Source organism: Tursiops truncatus, chromosome 4 (genome assembly GCF_011762595.2).
Source record: "Tursiops truncatus isolate mTurTru1 chromosome 4, mTurTru1.mat.Y, whole genome shotgun sequence".
NCBI classification, from domain to species: domain Eukaryota; kingdom Metazoa; phylum Chordata; class Mammalia; order Artiodactyla; family Delphinidae; genus Tursiops; species Tursiops truncatus.
The window spans coordinates 65,595,861-65,623,365 of record NC_047037.1 but is presented as its reverse complement, the minus strand read 5'-3'; the positions used below and the strand labels follow the sequence as shown (position 1 = coordinate 65,623,365).

General features: G+C 40.9%; 1 protein-coding gene across 1 annotated transcript in view; it reads right to left on the bottom strand.

Annotated features, from left to right (window-relative positions):
- Positions 1-27,505, bottom strand: part of TPRG1 (tumor protein p63 regulated 1) — a 151,979-nt gene that overhangs the window by 45,927 nt on the left and 78,547 nt on the right. The window lies entirely within an intron of this gene.

The window sequence follows — 27,505 nt, the reverse complement described above, 5'->3', positions numbered from 1 at the left end:
CTCTGAATGCAAAAGAGGTCCCTGGAGATTAAGCCTAGCTCAGGTGCTTTGTAGTCGACAAGCTTTAAAACTAAGTTGCCTGTAATTCTAAGCAGACCCATGGAACATCACAGAGGTCTCGTTTCTTCTAGAAATTAAATCCTGGGATCTAGAAGGAAGAACCAGACCTCAAGGGAAAACTAGAGCTCAATTGTGACGCCTTCACAAAGCTGTCACTTCCTGTATTAAAGACAGGATTCCTCTGGGAATGTCACTGTGGTTTCTGAATGTTTATCCGTGTAGAAATGTCTGTAAACACAATCTCACACGTATGCATATAACACCCCAACGGGCTGATTCCTCAGCTTCTTCTTTCAAAAGAGAAGTAAGAAAAGAGTCTGGCTCATTCTGCTGCTCAGTTCTCAGATTCTTGATGATTATATTTGAAGGCTGATACCCACCTTTTTTGTACTTAATCCTTTGCCAAGGAAGGGGAAAAAAAGAAAGAAAAAGAAGAGAGAGGAAAATAAAAACATCATAAATACCTCTAAAGTTCCCTTTCTAACCCTTCATTTTCTCAGCTGCTATACTGACATTTATCTTCCCACCCTGTACTTTCCTTCATTCTTTTTTTTTTTTTCCACTGGCCTGGTAATAAGCCCTAAGCTCAATGAATATTCTATGCATGTAAGTTAATGGAGCATTCTGGCTTGAGTCCCTTAAAACAACTTGCACGATACAATTATTTACGCTTCATATGTCAATTTATGTGCTGGGTGCAATTTTGCTTTTATTCAAAGGCAATGAAAATCTTCCAAGATAGCTTTCCTAGTAAATACAGTTTATATCTTTCACTTTAGGGAAACCTCAAATGAAGCTTAAGCATGAAACTCAAGAGGGGCCCTATTTCTAAATAATTAATCCATTTGAGTGTGGCAATGCCCTTTCTCAGAGATGTAGTATACTTCTAAACATACAAGCTTAGCCAACCTTCTCTCCTGAGCTCCAAAGGTGATAGATGGGAAGAGAAATCTACAACCACGCAGTCTCTCCAAAGGTAAAACTAAGGTGGTATTTCTCAGCAAAACTTTTAGTACTAGAGTCGTATAAAAATCTATCATATTCTGTCAAATGTCTCCTTAGGGCAACTGCAGAGAATATAGTTCCCTTTATGACTGGGAATGCTTTATTATACAGTTACTCGTGCTTACCATGAGAGTGGTCATCCGAGGTGACAAGAGTAGAGTAAAAAATGCAGTGAACAGGAGGTCAGGGAGTGCTGTGTTAGTCTTGGTTTTGACACTTAATGCTGTATGACTATGCGACTATAGGCAAGCTCATTTCTCTTTCTGAATCTCAGTTTCCCCATAAGTCCTTCAGGGTGTCTCGATGTGGTGATATTCCATGACTTCGGTAACTGTGTAAATGGTGTAGACAGCTATGGTCATGATGCTGCTAGCATTCACCCTGTCAAGGACATACAGGATCCCTAAGAAGCCTCTGGATTATGGCTTCTGTAATTTAGGGGTATCAAAATAGCCTCCTTAAGTAGAACAGATCTGCTGCTGCAAAGCCTACACCCAGTATGATCCCATCACTCCTCAGAAACTTCAGCACCTACCACGCTATTTTACAAACATGAAAAAGCACAAATCAGCCACCATGTGGAGGAAGAGTAGTTTAAGGTTTATAAACTGTAGAATGTCAGAGCTAGAAGGGCTTTTGGAAGCTATAGCCCAGTGTCTTCTTTCTGGAGATGAGTGGAGATGAGAAAATTGAGACTCAGGAAGGACTAAAACTTTCCCAAAGCATCGCAGCAGGCAGGGCTGAGCTGGTGAGAGCCCTGGTCTCTCAAGACTTCAGTTAGGGTTCTTTTCACCATCCTGGGCTATAGTCACAAAATACATTCAAAGTGAAGCTCCTGCCATTACACAACATAGCCGGCTTTATTTCCAATAGACACAGAGTTAAAAGAATTGCCCTACGGAGCCTGCCATGATCTGTGGGCAAAAAACCTGCCCAGGGATCCTAGCTAAAGGTCAGAAAGAAAATCCCTGTCTCAAAAGGAACTGTAAATTTTTATATATGCTCAACAATAGCAATTATGAGATTATAGGAAAATAAGTTAGCACTAGAAGGGTAGGGGGAAATCACAAAAATGTTATGTTGTCAGGGTAAGAAGATTGGGTCTTTCTCGCTGAGCTGCTTTGGGCAAATTAATCAATGTGGGAGTATAGTCCCAGGTAAAGAATGCCAAAATCAAATTATTTAGCAAAGAAAGACTTTTGGCAGCTCTCTTCCCAATATCATACTCTGAGTGTAAACCCTGGCTTTCGCTAGCTCTGTGTCTTTGGGCATTTCACACCACCTTTCTCATCTTCAGGTAACAACAATTTTGTGAGGGACAAGAGGATAATGAATGAAAAAATGTTTTGTATGCTGGAAGGCTCTGTCCGACTGAGCAAACATTAAGTCCCTATTATGTACCATAATGCTTACTGGGTACTGTTAGAGCCTTTATATATTTTTTCATTTTATTCAACACTTATAAGCAATTTTTAAATGTTTTTGATAGAAATAGATGAAGTTAACAGGACATAAGATAAAAAGTACGACCAGGTTTAATCAGATCATCAAGTCAAGAACCACTAGTGGAAGAGAATAAAAAGAGGGAGGATAAACACCATGATCTCTGGACATAGACAAAACCAGAGGAGCAAATCTTTAGCACAGAGGAGGTGCTGGAAGCTTCTATGTTCTGCTTCACCTATTAATCCCTTTCTTTCATCTGATTCTGAGTCCCAGGGTATTTCTTATGCATTCAGCTTCTGTTTCCCATCAATGTATTGATGTATATAATTTCCTGCTTAAACTTAAATCCATCAGAGAGACTCTCATTCACCTTAAAACACCCTTTCAATTCTCTGTTCTTCAGACTGAATAAGCCTAGTTCTGTAAAACTTTTATAATAGGTTAAAAATGATCTTTTAAATCACCTTAGAGCTGGTTCTCTGAAACATTCCTAAGTTGTCTATCTGCGATTCCACCATTTAATTAGCACATTCTCTGTGCAGTGTGTTATCTGGAGTAGAGAAATGGATAAGGCCCAATCCCTGAACTCCAGATGCCCATGCTCTAATGATCTCTGGGCCTATTTTACTATTATCTGCTTCCCAGGCCTAAACAGGTACACATAGAAACCTGACGGCCCCATTACGGAAGTAGAGGAGCTCACCTATTGCAACTTATTTTGTGCGCACTTTCTATCCTCAAAGACACCAACTGGATCTGGCCTCCATTGTCACAGTAGTGGAAGCAAGAAGGTTAATGTACCCTTCACTTCTGATAAATTTCAAAACCTCACAGAAAGGTATAGAAGTAAAAGAAAGGATCCATTAGGACTCATAAGAACTTGGTAGAGGAAGAGGGTTTATAGTAATAGCTGGAGATTTTTAGGATCCTAGACTGAGTTGGAAGGCCCCTTAGAGGTGTGTTTCTAATTCTTTCATTTTATAGATATATAAACTGAGGACCAGAATTTTCAAAGACCAGAGTTCTTCCTTTAGTCATGTTAATTACACGTTTTACTCAGTGATTCAGATGCAAAATTCTACTCAAATACAGTTGCTGGCAGGGTGGAAGGCCCAAGCAATTACTACTTTAAACCATCACAGCAGCCCAGTAGAAGATTTGCTTCCTACCCCAGAAAAGCAAAGCCATGTTGAAGCGATGAGGCTTACACAGAAGAAGCTATCAAACAAGTGCCAAAGGACCAATCATGGAAACTAAATACGGTTTAACAACACAAAGAGGAGCTCAAGTTCAATGAAGGGAAAACTTTCTTCAATTACAAACTTTGTGAGACAAAAGTTATTTCTGTCAGACTCCTCTCCTTGAAGTCATTTTTAGCTGAAGTAGAAAAATATGCCAGCCGGTCACCAGTCTGGGTTCATTTGCTCATTCCACACATTTTTCTTTCTTCGGAGAGAAGCCATGCATCCTTTTGCACAGTGTGAGATAGCCAACATCTTTTCCCACGACGCCCCCCTCTCCTTCCATCCTGGCCTTCGCAGATGCTGTGCTGAGGTATAAACTACCTGTTCAAAGAAGCAAATGAGGAGTCTAGCTCCCCGGAAGGAGCAATGGCAGCTCCCATTACTACATCCATCCGCTGCCCCTCCTTTCTACTCATTCTCGACTCTCAAAGCTCCACCACAGAATTAAAAACATAGCTCCAGGCAGCAAACCGAGATTTACGAGGAAGCACAGACTTTAACGCTTGCTCTAAACGCAGGGCGTGTGCTTGTAAGTATGGGTGAGCAAACAGAGGGAGGCCGCACAGGAGGAAGGAGGAGGGCGGGCAGCCAGAGGGAGAGAGCAGTTCAGAACAGCACAGTGTGTTTTCTAAATGGCTCCTTTTCCCTACCTCCCAGCCTGTATTGTTGAAAGGTGGGCCTTCTAGGCCCATGAAACGTTAGTCCCTTGCTTATTTAACCTGGACAAAAGGGGGGACTGGGTTGGCACCCTGGAGGGTATTCAGTGCTCCTCTGTTCAATGAATGACCTCAGAGGAAACATTTTCCATGACAAGAACCCAAAAGACGCTGGCACAGAGTCAGACAATAAGATTTGCAGAATGTGTTTACATTCTCTCCGTGTCCCCAGGCTGTTCCAAACCCAAGGCAGGTGCTGCCTTTATCTGCTCTCTTTGCTCACCTGGCTCCCTCCCAGAAGTTTCCAGGGCCTTGGACTCAGTGCGATTAACCATTTACTGGCATGGGTAACCAAGAAACTCTGTGAGTTACATTCCTTGAGGAAGAGGTGAGTGATAAAGTTAAAAACAGATCAGCGGTGTCTATAAAGAGAGAATTCAGGGGCAGTGTGGTGTCAGAGGTGGAACTTTGTGTGGCATTAGGAAGCCTGCATTCAACGGATTGATCTGCCACCCACTTGCCGAGTTACTTGAACCATTTTCTTCTCTCTGGGCTCCAAGGGTCCTCTGTGAAACCAGGTAGTTGAACTAGATCATCTCTAAGATCCTTTTCTGTCCCAATAAATTAATATCTGTGCAGAAAGACCAAACTAATGTGCATTAATAATGTATATTATTAGGCAAAAAGCCAAAGGATAACTTAATGGCTAAGAGAAATTCTCAGACGGCTGCTGAGACCTGACCTTTCTCCTCCTAGAAGAAGAAGAAATCATCTTAAACGGCAGAATAAAAGACCTAGGGTGAAAACAAAAGCAGAACTCAGAGAAAGTGAGGGTGAATAATTACAAAAAGGGTAACAGAAAAAATGTATGGAAGCTCCAGGGCTGAAGGTCCTTAAAGGAGAAGTTGATCTGCTTGGGAAACTTTAGATGTGCTTGTCCTTGAGGTGGTCACATTCAGGGTTGAGGTGAAGAAGACTGAGGTCCAAACCAAAGGATGACCTTTGATGAGCTAAGATTTCATGGCTCACAGTGCTGTTGGTGCGTGTGTGTGTGTGTGTGTGTGTGTGCTCACAGCAAATACTTAGAATAAAGTAAAAAACATGGACACTTATAGTGCCAGGTACATAGCAATCACTTAATAATTCCTTCTTTAATGATGATAGATGAATAAATAAATTCACAGACCAAGTTAGGATGCCTACGAGTTTGAATGCCATGTGAGTCCATCCTTAGCATGTTGCATGTCATGGCAGTATGTTTCCTGAACTGGCATCACTAAAACCTGGGTCTAATCCTAGCACCAATGCTAACTTTCTGTGTAGCTTAGAGCTGGGCACACTATCTCTGGATCTTCATTTCCCTTTGTTATGTTTTCACAGTGTTTGTGTCCTCCCAAACCTTATATGTTGAAATCCTAATGCCCAAGATGATGGAATTAGGGAGTGAAGCCTTTGGGAGGTGATTAGGTCATGAGGGCAGAGTTCTCATGAATAGGATTAGTGCCCTTATAAAAGAGATCCCAGAGAGGTCCCTCACCCCTTCCGCTATTTGAGGACACAGAGAGAAGGCACCATACTTGAAGCAGAAAGCAGGCCTTCACTAGACGCTGAGTCTGCTGGCACCTTGATCTTGGACTTCCCGGATTCCAGAATTGTGAGAGAGAAATTTTCGTTGTTTATAAGCTACTCAGTCTTTGATGTTTTGTTACAGCAGCCCCAAAAGACTAAGACACCCTTCTTATAAAATACTGAAGGCTCTAGATTAGTTACCCTCTAGAAGACACTCAACTATGCACATATCCAGCATTTCTGACCAGAAAGAGCCAAGGATTATCTACTATGGGTTTCATTTAAATGACATACAGAAATTTTTTATTTTCCAGAAGTTGTACGAATGGATTATTTGGATGGATATCATTTTAAAACTTACATTCTTACTTTCTTAAACAGTTTATATTAAAAATAACTAATTCTTTTATGGCTTAATAAAAATCATCACGAACCCCAGACTTTAAGACATGGAAGGGATTTATTATTCATGTATGTCCTATGTCCTTCACCCATTAACTTTGCCAAAACAGAGACAGAAATTTAGAAGAGTACCTAGATTAATACTTAAACCTCCATACTTCTTTCCTATCCTCTCACATTTTCCTTTAAGAAAGCCAACTGTTGTATATGAAGAGTAAGGCTATTACTCAAGTTCTAAAACATTCTTGACTGCTAACTTTATTAGTTCTTATAACAGCTCTCTCTTCTCTCACCATCAGGCTGTCATTTCCTGCTGCTATCCACACTCCTGACTCCAGAGCTCTTCTTTCTAATTTGCTATTTCTATACTCCTACTGACAGGTTAACTAGGAATGTGTTACTATTGGAGTCATGGGCAAATAACTAAACAAACAAACAAACAAGCAAAAACCCTTCTCAGTCCCTTTCCTAAAGGGAAATGTGTCCATTTTATAGCAAAAGCTTTGGTTTCACAGATGCCACTTAAATGGAAAGCTAATCCCATAAGGTTGAGGGCAAATAAGTTTTAGATAAAGGAGAAGAAACTGTATGGTTCTTTTAGTCTTGGGCACCTAAATGCTCATGTTTTAGAAGGTCATTTGGAGCTCCATGCTTGTCAGAATGAAACAAATTGTGATCCCAGGATTAAAAATGATAACCTGCTTGCCACTGATGAAGATGACATGACATTTTGTCATCCTTAGAGACACACCCTGGTAGACTGGCATTATGATATTCTGTACAAGGAGCCTCATATTCTGATCCTTCCTTCAAACCTTTTAGAGTGTAACTCCCACAATATTTGACAATTGCTTTGAGTGTCAACATTATGAGCAAATCCCTATTAACATTCCTCTATAAAGCCCAGAGAAATTGCTCTGGATAAAATTGTAAATAAGACTTAGAGGTTGGAACAATCCCTTAGAGTTGAATCAAAGAAGGTTTCGTTTATTTAACACATGTTTAATGATCTTCAACCCTGTACCAAGTACCATGCAAAGAGCTTGAAGAACATATAACAAGTCTTCAAGAAACTCAGAGCAGTCTAATGGTTTTGTAAAGTAGATGGTCTTTTAGCTGGGGTTTGATGGATATGAGGACTTTGATAAGTCAAGAAGGTGATTGAAAAAGAATAGCATTAAGTGCACTGAAGACAGAGGAAATCATGAGAGCAAAGACTCATTTGGGTTGGGGTTGGGGAGAGAAACAGAGAAATTCAGTGTATGTGTCATGATTTGTATTTTTATGATGCTCTTATCTATTTCCAGTTTGACTACATACGAGTCAGCAGGGTAGTGGGAGACAGGCCAGAAGAAGGCTACATAAGTGGTAAGATTGAGGTTAGGTGGTTGATCAGGACTGTGAAAGGTCTGGAGCAGCCTAATCCTAACATAGAAGCTAAGATGGGACTTCCCTGGTGGTCCAGCGGTTAAGACTCGTTGCTCCCAATGCATGGGGCCCTGGTTCGATCCCTGGTCAGGGAACTAGATCCCGCATGCCACAACGAAGATCCCGTGTGCCGCAACTAAAGACCCAGGGCAGCCAAATAAATAAATAAATAAATAAATACTTTTTAAAAAGAAGAAGAAGAAAAAGCTAATGAGAAGCTACTGGAGAATCAGTGGGGAGTGCTTTAATTAAGTGAGAAAATATGTCCCTGACAGGCACACTCAAAACTACAAAAAATATCAAAAACAACAACAACAACAACCCAAACAAAGATGGGCAGAAGACCTAAATCGACATTTCTCCAAAAAAGACATACAGATGGCCAAGAAGCACATGAAAAGATGTTCAACATCACTAATTATTAGAGAAATGCAGATCAAAACTACCATGAGGTATCACCTCACTCCAGTCAGAATGGCCATCATCAAAAAATCTACAAATAATACATGCTGGAGAGGGTGTGGAGAAAAAGGAACCCTCCTACACTTTTGTTGGGAATGTAGATTGGTGCAGCCACTATGGAGAACAGTATGGAGGTACTTAAAAACTAAAAATAGAGTTACCATGGGATCCAGCAATCCCACTCCTGGGTATATATCTGGAGAAAATTATAATTCAAAAAGATGCACGCACCCCAATGTTCACAGCAGTGCTATTTATGACAGCCAAGACATGGAAGAAGCCTAAGTGTCCATCAACAGATGAAGAGATAAAGAAGATGTAAGATACACACACACACACACACACACACACACACACACACACACTGGAATATTATTCAGCCATGAAAAAGAACGAAATAATGCCATTTGCAGCAATACAGATGGACCTAGAGATTATCATACTCAGTGAAGTAAGTCAGACACAGACAAATATCATATGATATCACTTATATGTGGAATCTAAAAAAATGATACAAATGAACTCATTTACAAAACAGAAATAGACTCACAGACATAGAAAACAATTTTATGGTTACCAAAGGGGAAGGGTGGGGGATAAACTAGGAGTTTAGGATTAACAGATACACACTACTATATATAAAATAGATAAACAATAAGTACCTACTGTATAGCATAGGGAACTATACTCAATATCTTGTAATAATCTATAATGGAAAAGAATCTGAAAAAGAATAGATTTGTATATATAGGTACAACTGAATCACTTTGCTGTACAGCAGAAAGTAGCACAACATTTTTACAATATAAAAATGTTACATAACAACTATATTTCAATCAATCAATCAATAAAAAATAGAGACATTTATCCCAACCAGTCGTTCATTCCCCAGTGAGCCAATGTAAAGACAGTCATTTTGTTTGTTTGTTTATTTGATTGTTTTAACATCTCTATTGGAGTATAATTGCTTTACAATGGTGTGTTAGTTTCTGCTGTATAACAAAGTGAATCAGCTATACATAAACATATATCCCCATATTTCCTCCCTCTTGCAGCTCCCTCCCACCCTCCCTATTCCACTCCTCTAGGTGGACACAGGGAGGGGGAAGGGTAAACTGGACAAAGTGAGAAAGACAGTCATTTTGGAGCTCACATTTTCATTTGTACTCTCTCTTCATCTAAATTAACCCACCCTCTGCCTTTCTCCACAGTACTGATCCAGCCAGCTCAGAAACTTAAAGGCACTTACAGATGCCTATCAAATTCGAAACACTTGCCCAGCATGACATTCAAGCCCTCAAACAGCAGAGTCCTAGCATTCATTTCCAATATTCAAAGCCAGAACTCCTCAAGCCTCCAACCAAACAATTCAACTTGCTGAGCCTATCTTACAGCATGTGTGATCATTTCACCAACACGAAAGTATTCTGAATATTTGTCTTATATCATCAGATGAACTGGAACTGTTTAAGAATAGAGTCCATGTCCAAACCATGGCCATTGCCTTCACAATATCCACCTTGTAATTCATGGCCAGCCAGTTTTGAAATGAATAGACCCATGGTCTTTACTGTTAAAAATACAAATCACAACACAACAGAAATATTCATCCCTCAGACTAGATTGATCTGGCCGCTGTTTTTTCCTTTCGTTAGTCTACATTTCTGAATTTCATAGTTTTAAAAATGAGCTCTTGAATTGATTTTTGTTTGTTTAAGGGAGATTGGGGAATCCATCCATTCTGAGGTATACATAAAATGAGATTTTTAGAGAAATGCCCAGAACAGAAGGGGTTGTACTTTTGTGTGCAGGTAGTCTATCTGTGATCCTGCTCTGAAAGCACTGTGCTGCTGAGGTTGGCATGCCAGTCCCATATTGGGATCCTTCTGTGCCAAGAGGCTGTCATGTACACAGAGGAGAGGTTAACTCTTGCAGAGCTACCAAGAAAAAATGCCACACAATAAAGGAAACGATTTTGAGGCAACTCCCTCTATTATCAATTGGTATATTTGGCAAATTGCATTGGCTTCAGGCTTGTGTAAGTTTTTGTTCCTTTCTTAAAAGGAAGTTACTTTTAAGCACCCCCAAATAACCAAGTTTCAACAAGCACAGAGTAGCTAAGTTAAAAAAACAAACAACCAAAAAACAGCTTCTTCTGAGAAAAACATTTTTTGAATCTTATCTGTTTCATTTCTTCTCAAGACAGGTTGAGAGTAGATTGTCTGGAATACATAAAAGGGCAATTAGATAGACCAGTTATTGCAAACTCCTGGCCCACCTCTCCATGGCCCTTTGGGAAACAACCAGGGTTGCCCAGAAAGGCAATGGGCAGAGAAGACTGACTGACAGAGCAGAAACCCAGATCCTCTCCTAACACTGCCCCTTGGATCATGCTCCGATGGCTGCAAACGTTTCGCTTTTCCAGTTTGGGGGAACTGAAACGGAATAAATTTCAAGAGACTGAATGTCATATACTTATTTATTTTTCCCTTTAAGTTTATGAAAACACTTCTTCGGGAAGTTTATTTATGGTATTTAATACAGTACCTTTTGTGGACAAAGCAAAAATGTCCATCTCTAACTCCCACACAAAAATGTAGTCACAATGAACATCACGTTCCCTCTTGGTCACGGTCAACGTGAGCCGTTTAAACTGTTCAGCAAGAATTGGGTGTTCAGTGGCCCCTTCCATCCCTGCCCAAAAGGAATATACTCTGCCTATCACAAGTGAAACTCAGACAACAAAAAGACCCCATGGTATTTAATGAGGTACTTTGATGTACTAAAAGAAGTCATAAAGTTTAGAGGATACAGACCCGGGTTCAAATTTCAGTGTCTTCATTTACTACATGGTCTGGGGAAGTCACCTTAATCCTCATAGTCTGTTACCTGGTTTGCAAAGTGAAGATAAGAATGCCTACCTTGCAGAACTATTGTAGGGTTATATATAGAGTGCCTGGTACTTCTCAAAACAGGTTTAAAGCACTCCTTTAGCAGAGCTCTGTAAATTAAATCAAAAGAAGAGTCTGAAATCTCTTGCCCTCCTGCTAGTTTCTTTTGCATTTTTGCAAAATCTGCCAAATCATAATTTGATGGGGGAGGGTGTGTGACCAAGAAGGAACATGGTGTAAAATACTAAGCTATGTACAAAGTTAAGAAATTCCAGACAGTTCCTGAAATAGAACTGATTTACCTACATTCCACAGTGTATATTTGCTTTGAGGTAAGTGAGGTAGGGTTTACTTGGGGTTTTTGATTTATCTTCATGTTGAAATAGTATTGTTTTGCATACATATGAGCTTGGTTTTATGATTTTGTTTTTACTAAAGATTTACCTCTACCACAGAGCTTTATATTTCCACCCAGGCCCAGAGCAACAATACAGATAGAGAACTGAGATCCTCCCTCTTATTTCAATCCTTGTTTTCTCTCCGTCAGTGTGGCAGCTTTGCATACATGAGTGAGAACGATTAGCCCATCTCTCCAACTTCCATCCATAGCTGTGCTTCCTAAATGGTCATCTCTTGGTCACCGCTCAGGCCTAAGTACATGTCCATTGGCAGCATGGTATGCTCTTGGGAGGACAAACCCATTGAAGAGCCCTGAAAGCAGGTGTAAGGCCATTTGGGCCAAGAATTCTAGCATCTCAGGTACCCAGAGCATGGTCTAAAACAATGCTTGACAAGTTGTAATACATATTTGAATCACCTGGGGAACTCGTTAAAACACAGATTCTGATTCAGTTGTTGGAGTGGACCCCAAGGTTCTGGACTATACTTCTAATAAGCTCCCAGGTGATCCTAATACCACTGGTCCTAGTAAGAAGTAGCTGGGAGGGAGGGACATGGGCTATGGGTGGGCATAGCCCTTTGGCCCTAAATGCTCCTCACCCTGTAGGGATGGGCACAGCTAGATAAGGATCAAAGGAGGGCTATCTACAGTGAGGACCTAGGGCAGGGGTCTTGGTTGGCTGGTGGAAGGCACAATGGTTTGTACATAATTGCAAGGCAGGTATGTAAGAGAAGAGGGTTCTTCTGGTAATCTATTATAGTTCAAGGCAAAATCCAAATGCTAAAATTGAGACAGTTTTCCTACCATATAATGGAATTATAAAACAGAAACCCTCAAGAAAATTCATTTTTCATCAAGAAAATTGACTTGTATTAGGTTTGCTTGAAGATTATTCAAATGTTGACAGTGATACAACTTTCTATCATAGAATCTCCCTCTGTGTATGTGTGTGTGTGTGTGTGTGTGTGTGTGTGTGTGTGTGTGTGTGTGTGTGTGTGTTTTAAAGCAACAACAATGACAACAAACACCTAGTTCCTTCAACCATTCCTCACTTGACAAGGTCAAAAATCCCTGATCAGCCAAGTTACCCTCTTCTGAATATGTTCCAGTTTCTCAATGCCCTTATTAAAGTATGTGGCCAAGAAAGGAAAACAACACTCCAACAGTGATTCAGGCACTGTGGAATACACTATGACAGCCCGCTCCTTTTTTCTAGAGGCTGTCTATCTGCTAATTTATCCAACAACAACATAAGCCGTGCTGGTGACTTACCACACGGCTGACTTACCTGGAGTTTACCATCAAGTACAGTTTGTAATTCCTGAGTCTTTTTCACACCTGCTGCTGCTAAAATATCTTGTGAAAAGTTGATTTTTCAAATTGACTTTTGGAGAAAGTAGACATGGAAAATATAACTCATAGTTAAATTCCACCTTTGGCACCTGGTCTTTCATAAAGAAGTTTTTGATCAGAAACTATACGGCAGAACAAACAAGCCCTTCCGATGACTTATGTAGGCTAAAAGCTCAAGGCAAAAGCAAAAGGAATTCAACATGCTATATCATGGCAAGACAGGCATTGAATTACCAGCTTATCATACAATGTACCTCCATTTTAGAACTAATTCTTGAATTAAGGAGGACAGAACCTCAAACAGGTGACACTGATAGATAAATAGATAGATTGATAGATAGGTCTCCTATCTCCTAACCTGGCCAAAGGTTAAGAAATGACTTAAGTGTTAAAAACAAAAGAGATAGTTTAAAAATGAAACCAAATAAATCACCTTCCCGCAACATAATCAGGAAGTGGCAAAACATTTCAGTGTCTGGCAAAATTAATTCCATTTGTATTATGAGCATTATCCAAAATGCTGTAAGAGCCACAAAGACAGTTTGAGCATCGTCTTTAATTAATCCTGCATCATGCCTCATACAGTAGCATGCACCCTTGGGAACTTCTAATCACTGAAATTAAAATCTGCACATACGTGAATCCCCTAAAGATGCTTCCGGTCCAACTACAGCCTTCTTCTACCATCTCCCCACATATTTCTACAGACAGCAGAGAAGAAATGAGTCTCAGAGTATCAAAGTAGCTTCTTCATAATAATTTAAAGGACAAAGAGACCAAGGCCCTTTTTGTAATCAGAGTGATGCCCAACAGAATTTATGTTAACTAAGTACTGAATACTAAACAAAGATGAATTTCCGTTCAAAGCCATAGAGACGATCGAGTTTTAAAGATGTAAAGGATTGAACTCTATCTTAGCAACAATAATATTCATTCAGCAAACGTGGGCTCAGTGGGACCAAATACTGCCCTAACAGCATTCACTGGTCCAAACACTGCCCCAGCAGCATTCACTGGAGATAAGCCAGGGAAGTCCTCTGCATTAGGCTGTTCACAGTCTACTGGGAAAGACATACGTGGTCTAAGAAAGAAGGGAGGAGAAAACCATGAAAAGAAAAGCAAAAAGAGAGATTTCACCACTGACTTAACGATCAGTGAATACTGAAAGAAGTAGCGATTGGAACATGAAGGTATAAGAAGAAGTGGATACCCATAGATGAGAAAGGTCATTCCAAATAGAAAGACATGATACGAAGGCATGAATGTGGGAAAGTGTCAGAGTTTTTCTACTTCTCACCCTAGGCAAGATGAATATTGAGAACTGTCAATATTAATATTACACTTAAGTCATGAACCAGTTGCTCCCTGCGCTAAAATAAGGGAGAAATTCTCTCTCTCCACTGCCCCCATTGTGTGTGTGTGTGTGTGTGTGTGTGTGTGTGTGTGTGTGTGTGAGGTGAGTGATTGGGGATGACACAGAAAAGGGGAACATTCATGTTCTGCATGGAAGCATGTAGTGTGTACATAGAGAGCTCTCTCTGGTAAGTCATGGCCTGGTATGATAAGAAACATGACTGCTACTTATTAATCAGACCATTTACATTCATTGCCTGTACACCTTATAGCAATCTTTCAAAGCAGATATCATTTTCTAGATTTATGAGGAAATTGAAATGCAAACTATTCAAAAAGCCTAGTTGAAAGTAGTGAATTACTGTCTTCGGTCTATTTGACCTCAAGGCCTATGTATTTCCCCCTAAGATACACAGCCTACTCTTCATCTCTCCAAAGCGGGTAGAGGCAGGCTGGCAGTAGGTTTTACCCAGCCAAACTCCCTGCAAAAATCGTGTAAGATGCAGAGTCTTTCAGTAATGTTAGTTTATCCTTCTAGTTCTACCTTTGCTCAGTCTCCCCCACTCAAGAAGTAAAATGGGTCCCAAGCACAAATTTTACTGTTATGCACAAATTATGCCATCAATCCGATTATTACATTCTTTAGAAGTAGTTCCAAGAAAAGCTTGCTTTTTTCTTTTTCTTTTTTGTTTGTTTGTTTGTTTTGTTTTTCCCATCTGTAGGATCTTAAATATCACTGTTGCAGAAGCAACACAGTCTGAACACTGAATCTCAAATCTTCTTCACACTAATCCTTCTCTACAAACTTAAACTTCAGTTAAAATCACCAGTCAGTCCCCCGTGGGCAGAACCAGCTGGTGGGAAGGTTAAACTGACAGGGAGACATTCACATATTTCATATATCCAGCTACTCCCTTGTACTTAGAATATTGCATCATATTCCCAGAAGAAATTGTCAAACATTGCACAGAAAATGTTGAGTATTCCAGTGTGACTTAAGCCTGGTATACGTGGGAGAAGTCAACCCAGAGGTTGGACAAATAGACTGGAGTCAGGTAATAAAACATATTGAAAACTAGGCTAATGAGTTTATCCCCATCCTGTAAGATATGATCCTATCAACAATTGGGAGCTGAGGAAAGCTTTTCATAAGAGTATAGATATGAACTTAACCGCAGCTTTGATTTAAAGAAGATTAAGTGGTCAAAACTTGAGAGGCAGGTTGGATTTGGGAGAGTAAAAAGTAAATGAGATCATTTAGGAGCCTCTGCGTGAAGGAATCGCAAGACCTGGAACAAGGAAGTAACAAAAATATTAAAATAAAAATAATAATAATAAAAAAAAGAACTACAAAGCTACAGTAATCAAGACAGTATGGTACTGGCACAAAAACAGAAATATAGATCAATGGAACAGGATAGAAAGCCCAGAGATAAACCCACACACATATGGTCACCTTACTTTTGATAAAGGAGGCAAGAATATACAATGGAGAAAAGACAGCCTCTTCAAAAAGTGGTGCTGGGAAAACTGGACAGCTACATGTAAAAGAATGAAATTAGAACACTCCCTAACACCATACACAAAAATAAACTCAAAATGGATTAAAGACCTAAATGTAAGGCCAGACACTATCAAACTCTTAGAGGAAAACATAGGCAGAACACTCTATGACATAAATCAGAGTAAGATCCTTTTTGACCCACCTGCTAAAGAAATGAAAATAAAAACAAAAATAAACAAATGGAACCTAATGAAACTTAAAAGCTTTTGCACAGCAAAGGAAACCATAAACAAGACAAAAAGACAACCCTCAGAATGGGAGAAGATATTTGCAAATGAAGCAACTGACAAAGGATTAATCTCCAAAATTTACAAGTAGCTCATGCAGCTCAATATCAAAAAAACAAACAACCCAATCCAAAAATGGGCAGAAGACCTAAATAGACATTTCTCCAAAGAAGATATACAGACTGCTAACAAACACATGAAAGAATGATCAACGTCATTAATCATTACAGAAATGCAAATCAAAACTACAATGAGGGCTTCCCTGGTGGCACAGTGGTTGAGAGTCCGCCTGCCAATGCAGGGGACGTGGGTTCGTGCCCGGTCCGGGAAGATCCCACATGCCGCGGAGCGGCTGGGCCCGTGAGCCATGGCTGCTGAGCCTGCGCGTCCAGAGCCCGTGCTCCACAACGGGAGCCGCCACAGTGGTGAGAGGCCCGCGTACCGCAAAAAAAAGAAAAACCTACAATGAGATATCATGTCACACCAGTCAGAATGGCCATCATCAAAAAATCTACAAACAATAAATGCTGGAGAGGGTTTGAAGAAAAGGGAAGCCTCTTGCACTGTTGGTGGGAATGTAAATTGATACAGCCACTATGGAGAACAGTATGGAGGTTCCTTAAAACACTAAAAATAGAACTACCATACAACCCAGCAATCCCACTACTGGGCATATACCCTGAGAAAACCATAATTCAAAAAGAGTCATGTACCAAAATGTTCATTGCAGCTCTATTTACAATAGACAGGACATGGAAGCAACCTAAGTGTCCATCGACAGATGAATGGATAAAGAAGATGTGGAACATATATATACAATGGAATATTACTCAGTCATAAAAAGAAACAAAATTGAGTTATCTGTAGTGAGGTGGATGGACCTAGAGCCTGTCATACAGAGTGAAGTAAGTCAGAAAGAGAAAAACAAATACCATATGCTAACACATATATATGGAATCTAAAAAAAAAAAAGAAAAAGGTCTAGGGGCAAGACAGAAATAAAGATGCAGACCTACTAGAGAATGGACTTGAGGACACAGGGAGGGGGAAGGGTAAAGCTGGGACAAAGTGAGAGAGTGGCATGGACATATATACACTACCAAATGTAAAACAGATAGCTAGTGGGAAGCAGCCACATGGCACAGGGAGATCAGCTTGGTGCTTTGTGATCACCTAGAGGGGTGGGATAGGGAGGGTGGGAGGGACGGAGACCCAAGAGGGAAGAGATATGGGGATATATGTATATGTATAGCTGATTCACTTTGTTATAAAGCAGAAACTAACACACCACTGTAAAGCAATTATATTCCAATAAAGATGTTATAAATAAAAAAAGTTAAATAGGTAAAACTGTTCTATTATGGAGATTGTCAATTTTTTTTAAACAAAGAAGGAAAGTAAAATCCACTATGTTCCGCTTATAAAAAATCCTCCTAAAACAAAACCACACGTAAAGACTGAGTATAGGGGAGTAAGGGAAGATGGCGGAAGAGTAAGACGCGGAGATCACCTTCCTCTCCACAGATACACCAGAAACACATCTACACGTGGAACAACTCCTGCAGAACACCTACTGAAGGCTGGCAGAAGACCTCAGACCTCCCAAAAGGCAAGAAACTCCCCACGTACCTGGGTAGGGCAAAAGGAAAAAAGAATAAACAGAGACAAAAGAATAGGGACGGCACCTGCACCAGTGGGAGGGAGCTGTGAAGGAGGAAAAGTTTCCACACACTAGGAAGCCCCTTCGCGGGCGGAGACGGCGGGAGGCGGAGGGGGGAGCTTCGAAGCCGCGGAGGAGTGCACAGCAACGGGTGCGGAGGGCAAAGCGGGGAGATTCCCGCACAGAGGATCGGTGCCGACCGGCACTCACCAGCCCGAGAGGCTTGTCTGCTCACCCGCCGGGACGGGCGGGGCTGCGAGCTGAGGCTCTGAGGCTAGGGTTTCGGTTTCGGACGGAGCGCAGGGAGAGGACTGGGGTTGGCGGCTTGAACATAGCCTGAAGGGGTTAGTGCACCACAGCTAGCCGGGAGGGAGTCCGGGGAAAAGCCTGCACCTGCCGAAGAGGCAAGAGACTTTTTCTTCCCTCTTTGTTTCCTGGTGCGTGAGGAGAGGGGTTTAAGAACGCTGCTTAAAGGAACTCCAGAGACGGGCGCGAGCCGCGGCTAAAAGCGCGAACCCCAGAGACGGGCGAGAGCCGCGGCTGAAAGCGCGGACCCCAGAGACGGGCGCGAGCCGCGGCTGAAAGCGCGGACCCCAGAGACGGGCGCGAGCCGCGGCTGAAAGCGCGGACCCCAGAGACGGGCGCGAGCCGCGGCTGAAAGCGCGGACCCCAGAGACGGGCGCGAGCCGCGGCTGAGGGCGCGGACCCCAGAGACGGGCGCGAGCCGCGGCTGAGGGCGCTGACTCCAGAGACGGGCGCAAGCCGCGGCTGGAGGCGCGGACCCCAAGGCGGGCGGGAGACGTTGGGGCTGCTGCTGCCGCCACCAAGGGGCCTGTGTGCGAGCGCAGGTCGCTCTCCACTCCCCTCTTCCGCGGAGCCTGTGCAGCCCGCCACTGCCGGGTTCCCGGGATCCGGGGACGACTTCCCCGGGAGAGCGCACGGCGGGCCTCGGGCTGGTGGCCGGACTTTGCCGCCGCAGGCCCGCCCCGCATTCCGTGCCCCTCCCTCCCCGCCGCCGGCCTCCGTACGCCAGAACCCCCGAATCAGCGGCTCCTTTAACCCCGTCCTGTCTGAGCAAAAAACAGACGCCCTCCAGCGACCTACACGCAGAGGAAGGGCCAAATCCAAAGCTGAGCCCCTGTGAGCTGTGAGAACAAAGAAGAGAAAGGGAAATCTCTCCCAGCAGCCTCAGAAGCAGCGGATTAAAGCTCCACAATCAACTTGATGTACCCTGCATCTGTGGAATACATGAATAGACAGCCAATCATCCCAAATTAAGGAGGTGGACTTTGGGAGCAAGATCTATGATTTTTCTCCCTATTCCTCTTTTTGTGAATGTGTATGTGTATGCTTCTGTGTGAGATCTTGTCTGTATAGTCTTGCTTCCACCATTTGTCCTAGGTTCTATCCGTCCATGGTTTTTTCTTAAAATTTTTTTTCTTAATAATCAATTTTAATTTTAAGAACGTTATTATACTTTACCTTCGTCCTTTCTTTCTTTCTTTCTTTCCTTCCTTCCTTCCCTCCTTTAGACAACGAATCATCCCAAATTGAGGAGGTGGTCTCTGACAGCAAGATTTATGATTTTTCCCCCTTTACCTCTTTTTGTGAGGGTGTATGTGTACGCTTCTGTGTAAGACTTTGTCTGTATAGCTTTGCTTCCAACATTTGTCCTAAGGTTCTATCCGTCCCTTTTTTTTTTTTTTTCTAATTAAGAATTTTTTTAATTCAATAACTTTATTATACTCTATTTTATTTTTACTGTATCTTCTTTCTGTTTTCCCTTCTTTCCCTCCTTCCTTCCTTCCTCCCTCCCTCCTTTCGTTCCTTCTTGCCTTCTTTCCTTCCTTGCTTCTTTCTTTCTTCCTTCCTTCCTTCCTTCCTTCCCTCCTTCCTTCCCTCCTTTAGACAACGAATCATCCCAAATTGAGGAGGTGGTCTCTGACAGCAAGATTTATGATTTTTCCCCCTTTACCTCTTTTTGTGAGGGTGTATGTGTACGCTTCTGTGTGAGACTTTGTCTGTACAGCTTTGCTTCCAACATTTGTCCTAAGGTTCTATCCGTCCCTTTTTTTTTTTTTTTTCTAATTAAGAATTTTTTTAATTCAATAACTTTATTATACTCTATTTTATTTTTACTGTATCTTCTTTCTGTTTTCCCTTCTTTCCCTCCTTCCTTCCTTCCTCCCTCCCTCCTTTCGTTCCTTCTTGCCTTCTTTCCTTCCTTGCTTCTTTCTTTCTTCCTTCCTTCCTTCCTTCCTTCCCTCCTTCCTTCCCTCCTTTAGACAACGAATCATCCCAAATTGAGGAGGTGGTCTCTGACAGCAAGATTTATGATTTTTCCCCCTTTACCTCTTTTTGTGAGGGTGTATGTGTACGCTTCTGTGTAAGACTTTGTACAGCTTTGCTTCCAACATTTGTCCTAAGGTTCTATCCGTCCTTTTTTTTTTTTTTTTTTTCTAATTAAGAATTTTTTAATTCAATAACTTTATTATACTTTATTTTATTTTTACTGTATCTTTTTTCTTTTTGTTTTTCCTTCTTTCCCTCCTTCCTTCCTCCCTCCCTCCCTCCCTCCTTTCGTTCCTTCTTGCCTTTTTTCCTTCTTTGCTTCTTTCTTTCTTTCTTCCTTCCTTCCTTCCTTCCTTCCCTCCTTCCTTCCCTCCTTTCCTTCTTTCTTTCCTCATACGTCTACTAATTCCCTCTACTTTTTCTCCCTTTTATTCTGAGCCGTGTGGATGAAAGGCTCTTGGTGCTCCAGCCAGGAGGCAGGGCTCTGCCTCTGAGGTAGGAGAGCCAACTTCAAGACACTGGTTCACAAGAGACCTCCCAGCTCCAGATAATATCAAACGGCGAAAATCTCCCAGAGACCCCCATCTTAACACCAGCACCCAGCTTCACTCAACGACCAGCAAGCCACAGTGCTGGACAACCTGTGCCAAACAACTAGCAAAACAGGAACACAACCCCACCCATTAGCAGAGAGGCTGCCTAAAATCATAATAAGGCCACAGACACCCCAAAACACACCACCAGACGTGAACCTGCCCACTAGAGAGACAAGATCCAGCCTCTTCCACCACAACACAGGCACTAGTCCCCTCCACCAGGAAGCCTACACAACCCACTGAACCAACCTTAGCCACTGGAGACAGACATCAAAAACAGGAGGAGCTACGAACCTGCAGCCTGCAAAAAGGAGACCCCAAACACAGTAAGATAAGCAAAATGAGAAAACAGAAAAACACACAGCAGATAAAGGAGCAAGATAAAAATGCACCAGACCTAACAAATGAAGAGGAAATAGGCAGTCTACCTGAAAAAGAATTCAGAATAATGATAGTAAGGTTGATCCGAAATCTTGGAGATAGAATGGACAATAGAATGGACAAAATGCAAGAATCAGTTAACAAGGACCTAGAAGAACTAAAGATGAAACAAGCAACGATGAACAACACAATAAATGAAATTAAAAATACTCTAGATGGGATCAATAGCAGAATAACTGAGGCAGAAGAACGGATAAGTGACCTGGAAGATAAAATAGTGGAAATAACTACTGCAGAGCAGAATAAAGAAAAAAGAATGAAAAGAACTGAGGACAGTCTCAGAGACCTCTGGGACAACATTAAACGCACCAACATTCGAATTATAGGGGTTCCAGAAGAAGAAGAGAAAAAGAAAGGGACTGAGAAAATATTTGAAGAGATTATAGTTGAAAACTTCCCTAATATGGGAAAGGAAATAGTTAACCAAGTCCAGGAAGCACAGAGAGTCCCATACAGGATAAATACAAGGAGAAATACGCCAAGACACATATTAATCAAACTGTCAAAAATTAAATACAAAGAAAGCATATTAAAAGCAGCAAGGGAAAAACAACAAATAACACATAAGGGAATCCCCATAAGGTTAACAGCTGATCTTTCAGCAGAAACCCTACAAGCCAGAAGGGAGTGGCAGGACATACTGAAAGTGATGAAGGAGAAAAACCTGCAACCAAGACTACTCTACCCAGCAAGGATCTCATTCAGATTTGATGGAGAAATTAAAACCTTTACAGACAAGCAAAAGCTGAGAGAGTTCAGCACCACCAAACCAGCTTTACAACAAATGCTAAAGGATCTTCTCTAGGCAAGAAACACAAGAGAAGGAAAAGACCTATAATAACGAACCCAAAACAATATAGAAAATGGGAATAGGAACATACATATCGATAATTACCTTAAATGTAAATGGACTAAATGCTCCCACCAAAAGACACAGACTAGCTGAATGGATACAAAAACAAGACCCTTACATATGCTGTCTACAAGAGACCCACTTCAGACCTAGAGACACATACAGACTAAAAGTAAGGGGATGGAAAAAGATATTCCATGCAAATGGAAACCAAAAGAAAGCTGGAGTAGCAATTCTCATATCAGACAAAATAGACTTTAAAATAAGGACTATTAAAAGAGACAAAGAAGGACACTACATAATGATCAAGGGATCGATCCAAGAAGAAGATATAACAATTGTAAATATTTATGCACCCAACATAGGAGCACCTCAATACATAAGGCAAATACTAACAGCCATAAAAGGGGAAATTGACAGTAACACATTCATAGTAGGGGACTTAAACACCCCACTTTCACCCATGGACAGATCATCCAAAATGAAAATAAATAAGGAAACACAAGCTTTAAATGATACATTAAACAAGATGGACTTAATTGATATTTATAGGACACTCCATCCAAAAACAACAGAATACACATTTTTCTCAAGTGCTCACGGAACATTCTCCAGGATAGATCATATCTTGGGTCACAAATCAAGCCTTGGCAAATTTAAGAAAATTGAAATTGTATCAAGTATCTTTTCTGACCACAACGCCATGAGACTAGATATCAATTACAGGAAAAGATCTGTAAAAAATACAAACACATGGAGGCTAAACAATACACTACTTAATAATGAAGTGATCACTGAAGAAATCAAAGAGGAAATCAAAAAATACCTAGAAACAAATGACAATGGAGACACAACGACCCAAAACCTGTGGGATGCAGCAAAAGCAGTTCTAAGGGGGAAGTTTATAGCAATACAAGCCCACCTTAAGAAGCAGGAAACATCTAGAATAAACAACCTAACCTTGCACCTCAAGCAATTAGAGAAAGAAGAACAAAAAAACCCCAAAGCTAGCAGAAGGAAAGAAATCATAAAAATCAGATCAGAAATAAATGAAAAAGAAATGAAGGAAACAATAGCAAAGATCAATGAAACTAAAAGCTGGTTCTTTGAGAAGATAAACAAAATAGATAAACCACTAGCCAGACTTATCAAGAAAAAAAGGGAGAAGACTCAAATCAATAGAATTAGAAATGAAAAAGGAGAGGTAACAACTGACACTGCAGAAATAAAAGAGATCATGAGAGATTACTACAAGCAACTCTATGCCAATAAAATGGACAATCTGGAAGAAATGGACAAATTCTTAGAAATGCACAACCTGCCAAGACTGAATCAGGAAGAAATAGAAAATATGAACAGACCAATCACAAGCACTGAAATTGAAACTGTGATTAAAAATCTTCCAACAAAGAAAAGCCCAGGACCAGATGGCTTCACAGGCGAATTCTATCAAACATTTAGAGAAGAGCTAACACCTATCCTTCTCAAACTCTTCCAAAATATAGCAGAGGGAGGAACACTCCCAAACTCATTCTACGAGGCCACCATCACCTTGATACCAAAACCAGGCAAGGATGTCACAAAGAAAGAAAACTACAGACCAATATCACTGATGAACATAGATGCAAAAATCCTCAACAAAATACTAGCAAACAGAATCCAACAGCACATTAAAAGGATCATACACCATGATCAAGTGGGGTTTGTTCCAGGAATGCAAGGATTCTTCAATATACGCAAATCTATCAATGTGATAAACCATATTAACAAACTGAAGGAGAAAAACCATATGATCATCTCAATAGATGCAGAGAAAGCTTTTGACAAAATTCAACACCCATTTATGATAAAAACCCTGCAGAAAGTAGGCATAGAGGGAACTTTCCTCAACATAATAAAGGCCATATACGACAAGCCCACAGCAAACATCATCCTCAATGGTGAAAAACTGAAAGCATTTCCACTAAGATCAGGAACAAGACAAGGGTGCCCACTCTCACCACTCTTATTCAACATAGTTTTGGAAGTTTTAGCCACAGCAATCAGAGAAGAGAAGGAAATAAAAGGAATCCAAATCGGAAAAGAAGAAGTAAAGCTGTCACTGTTTGCAGATGACATGATCCTATACATAGAGAATCCTAAAGATGCTACCAGAAAACTACTAGAGCTAATCAATGAATTTGGTAAAGTAGCAGGATACAAAATTAATGCACAGAAATCTCTGGCATTCCTATATACTAATGATGAAAAATCTGAAAGTGAAATCAAGAAAACACTCCCATTTACCATTGCAACAAAAAGAATAAAATATCTAGGAATAAACCTACCTAAGGAGACAAAAGACCTGTATGCAGAAAACTATAAGACACTGATGAAAGAAATTAAAGATGATACAAATAGATGGAGACATATACCATGTTCTTGGATTGGAAGAATCAACATTGTGAAAATGACTCTACTACCCAAAGCAATCTATAGATTCAATGCAATCCCTATCAAACTACCATTGGCATTTTTCACAGAACTAGAACAAAAAATTTCGCAATTTGTATGGAAACACAAAAGACCCCGAATAGCCAAAGCAATCTTGAGAACAAAAAAAGGAACTGGAGGAATCAGGCTCCCTGACTTCAGACTATACTACAAAGCTACAGTTATCAAGACGGTATGGTACTGGCACAAAAACAGAAAGATAGATCAATGGAACAGGATAGAAAGCCCAGAGATAAACCCATGCACATATGGACACCTTATCTTTGATAAAGGTGGCAGGAATGTACAGTGGAAAAAGGACAGCCTCTTCAATAAATGGTGCTGGGAAAACTGGACAGGTACATGTAAAAGAATGAAATTAGAACACTCCCTAACACCATACACAAAAATAAGCTCAAAATGGATTAAAGACCTAAATATAAGGCCAGAAACTATCAAACTATTAGAGGAAAACATAGGCAGAACACTCTATGACATAAATCACAGCAAGATTCTTTCTGACCCACCCCCTAGAGTAATGGAAATAAAAACAAAAATAAACAAATGGGACCTAATGAAACTTCAAAGCTTTTGCACAGCAAAGGAAACCATAAACAAGACCAAAAGACAACCCTCAGAATGGGAGAAAATTTTTGCAAATGAAGCAACTGACAAAGGATTAATCTCCAAAATTTACAAGCAGCTCATGCAGCTCAACAACAAAAAAACAAACAACCCAATCCAAAAATGGGCAGAAGACCTAAATAGACATTTCTCCAAAGAAGATATACAGACTGCCAACAAACACATGAAAGAATGCTCAACATCATTAATCATTAGAGAAATGCAAATCAAAACTACAATGAGATATCATCTCACACCAGTCAGAATGGCCATCATCAATAAATCTAGAAACAATAAATGCTGGAGAGGGTGTGGAGAAAAGGGAACCCTCTTGCACTGCTGGTGGGAATGTGAATTGGTTCAGCCACTATGGAGAACAGTATGGAGGTTCCTTAAAAAACTACAAATAGAACTACCATATGACCCAGCAATCCCACTACTGGGCATATACCCTGAGAAAACCGAAATTCAAAAAGAGTCATGTACCAAAATGTTCATCGCAGCTCTATTTACAATAGCCCGGAGATGGAAACAACCTAAGTGCCCATCATCGGATGAATGGATAAAGAAGATGTGGCACATATATACAATGGAATATTACTCAGCCATAAAAAGAAACGAAATTGAGCTATTTGTAATGAGGTGGATAGACCTAGAGTCTGTCATACACAGTGAAGTAAGTCAGAAAGAAAAAGACAAATACAGTATGCTAACACATATATATGGAATTTAAGAAAAAAAAAAAAATGTCATGAAGAACCTAGGGGTAAGGCAGGAATAGAGACGCAGACCTCCTAGAGAACGGACTTGAGGTTATGGGGAGGGGGAAGGGTGAGCTGTGACGGGGCGAGAGAGAGTCATGGACATATACACACTAACAAACGTAGTAAGGTAGATAGCTAGTGGGAAGCAGCCGCATGGCACAGGGATATTGGCTCGGTGCTCTGTGACAGCCTGGAGGGGTGGGATAGGGAGGGTGGGAGGGAGGGAGACGCAAGAGGGAAGAGATATGGGAACATATGTATATGTATAACTGATTCACTTTGTTATAAAGCAGAAACTAACACACCATTGTAAAGTAATTATACCCCAATAAAGATGTTAAAAAAAAAAAAAAAAAAAAAGAAAAAAAAAAAAAGACTGAGTATAAAGTGATAGAAAAAGATATGCCTTGCAAATTACTGCACAAAGTATTTTAGCAATATTAATATTAGTCAAACAGAATTTGAATAAAAGAACATTAAGAGAAATTTTTTTTTAATATTAATAAGGAACAATCATCACACACAGACACACAAAGAAGAGGTAGACTTCAGAGTCAAAGCTAATAGGTTCTTGACCTCAAGTTGGAAATATCCTTGAAAAATTGTTTAGTGCACCCTTCTCTCAGCTTTTTGATGGCCCTGAAGTTTTCATTCTCAGCGAGTGAGAAGACAGTTGTGCCCTTCACCAGAAGAGTCAGTGCAGGTCTGGGAGGAATATGGGTTTATTCCCCATCCTGCTGAGTTTGAAGAGTCTGTGTTGTAGCAAACCCACCCTTGACATTTCTTTGCTCCCTTTCCTGCCACATCTTTCCCCACCTTCCCTCAGCCAAACTCTCACCAGGAATGAAAGAGCTCTTCAATTATCCAGGCCCCAGATCTGGAGGCCCTAGATTTTACGTGCAGAGGGTAAAAGGAAAGTGGCTGGTTCCTGCAGGCACTTTGCCACCAGGGCTCTTCCCCATGTGCGAAGGTGAGGATAGAAGATGGGGGCCTCCCATCCACACAGCCCAGGCCTCCAACTCTGTGGAAATTGGGAGCCAATCTAGGGACACTGCCAGAGGAGCTGCCACAACACCTCATTTATAACCTGGGGAAAAACAAAACAGATATGGGTGTCACGGAATCTCTTCTCACGGTCTGGCTTCAAGTCGCCAACTTTAAAGAAAAGAAATTCCTAAAGAATGACATAAACCAATTAGAGAGAGCTGCCTACACTGAGCCCAAGCTCTGAAACCGAGGCCGCAGTTTCCTATTAGGCGGAGTGATCTGAACAAGGGCCAAAGCGAGCAGACACGGGACCCCGGGATGCCTGAATTCTGGCCTGTCCCAGGAGAAAGCCAGACACTCCACACTGCACAGGCTACTGCCTTCCGTCTCCTCACTGCTAAGGATGTCTTTGCAAACAGTGCTTCATAGCCTCCTGTCTATGATAACCTGGCAGGCTTCTCTGTTCTTTGCCACATAGCATTTAATTAGACTATCTTGTAAGAGTCTGTCACGAAAGGACATGTGGGAAAGAATTGAGATTTGGGTAATTAGTCACCTTAAAGCATTCACTTAGTTTTGCAAATGTGTATATTTTATTCCACATAGAATTATTTTCCAGCCTAAAACTACTATAAGTTTGAAGAGTAGGAAAGAAGAGGTTAGGGTGGTGGTAGATATATATTAATTGATCAGCTATCATATGCCATGATCTTTATGTTATTTCTTTTAATCCCTCACAACTCTGTGAGCTGTGTG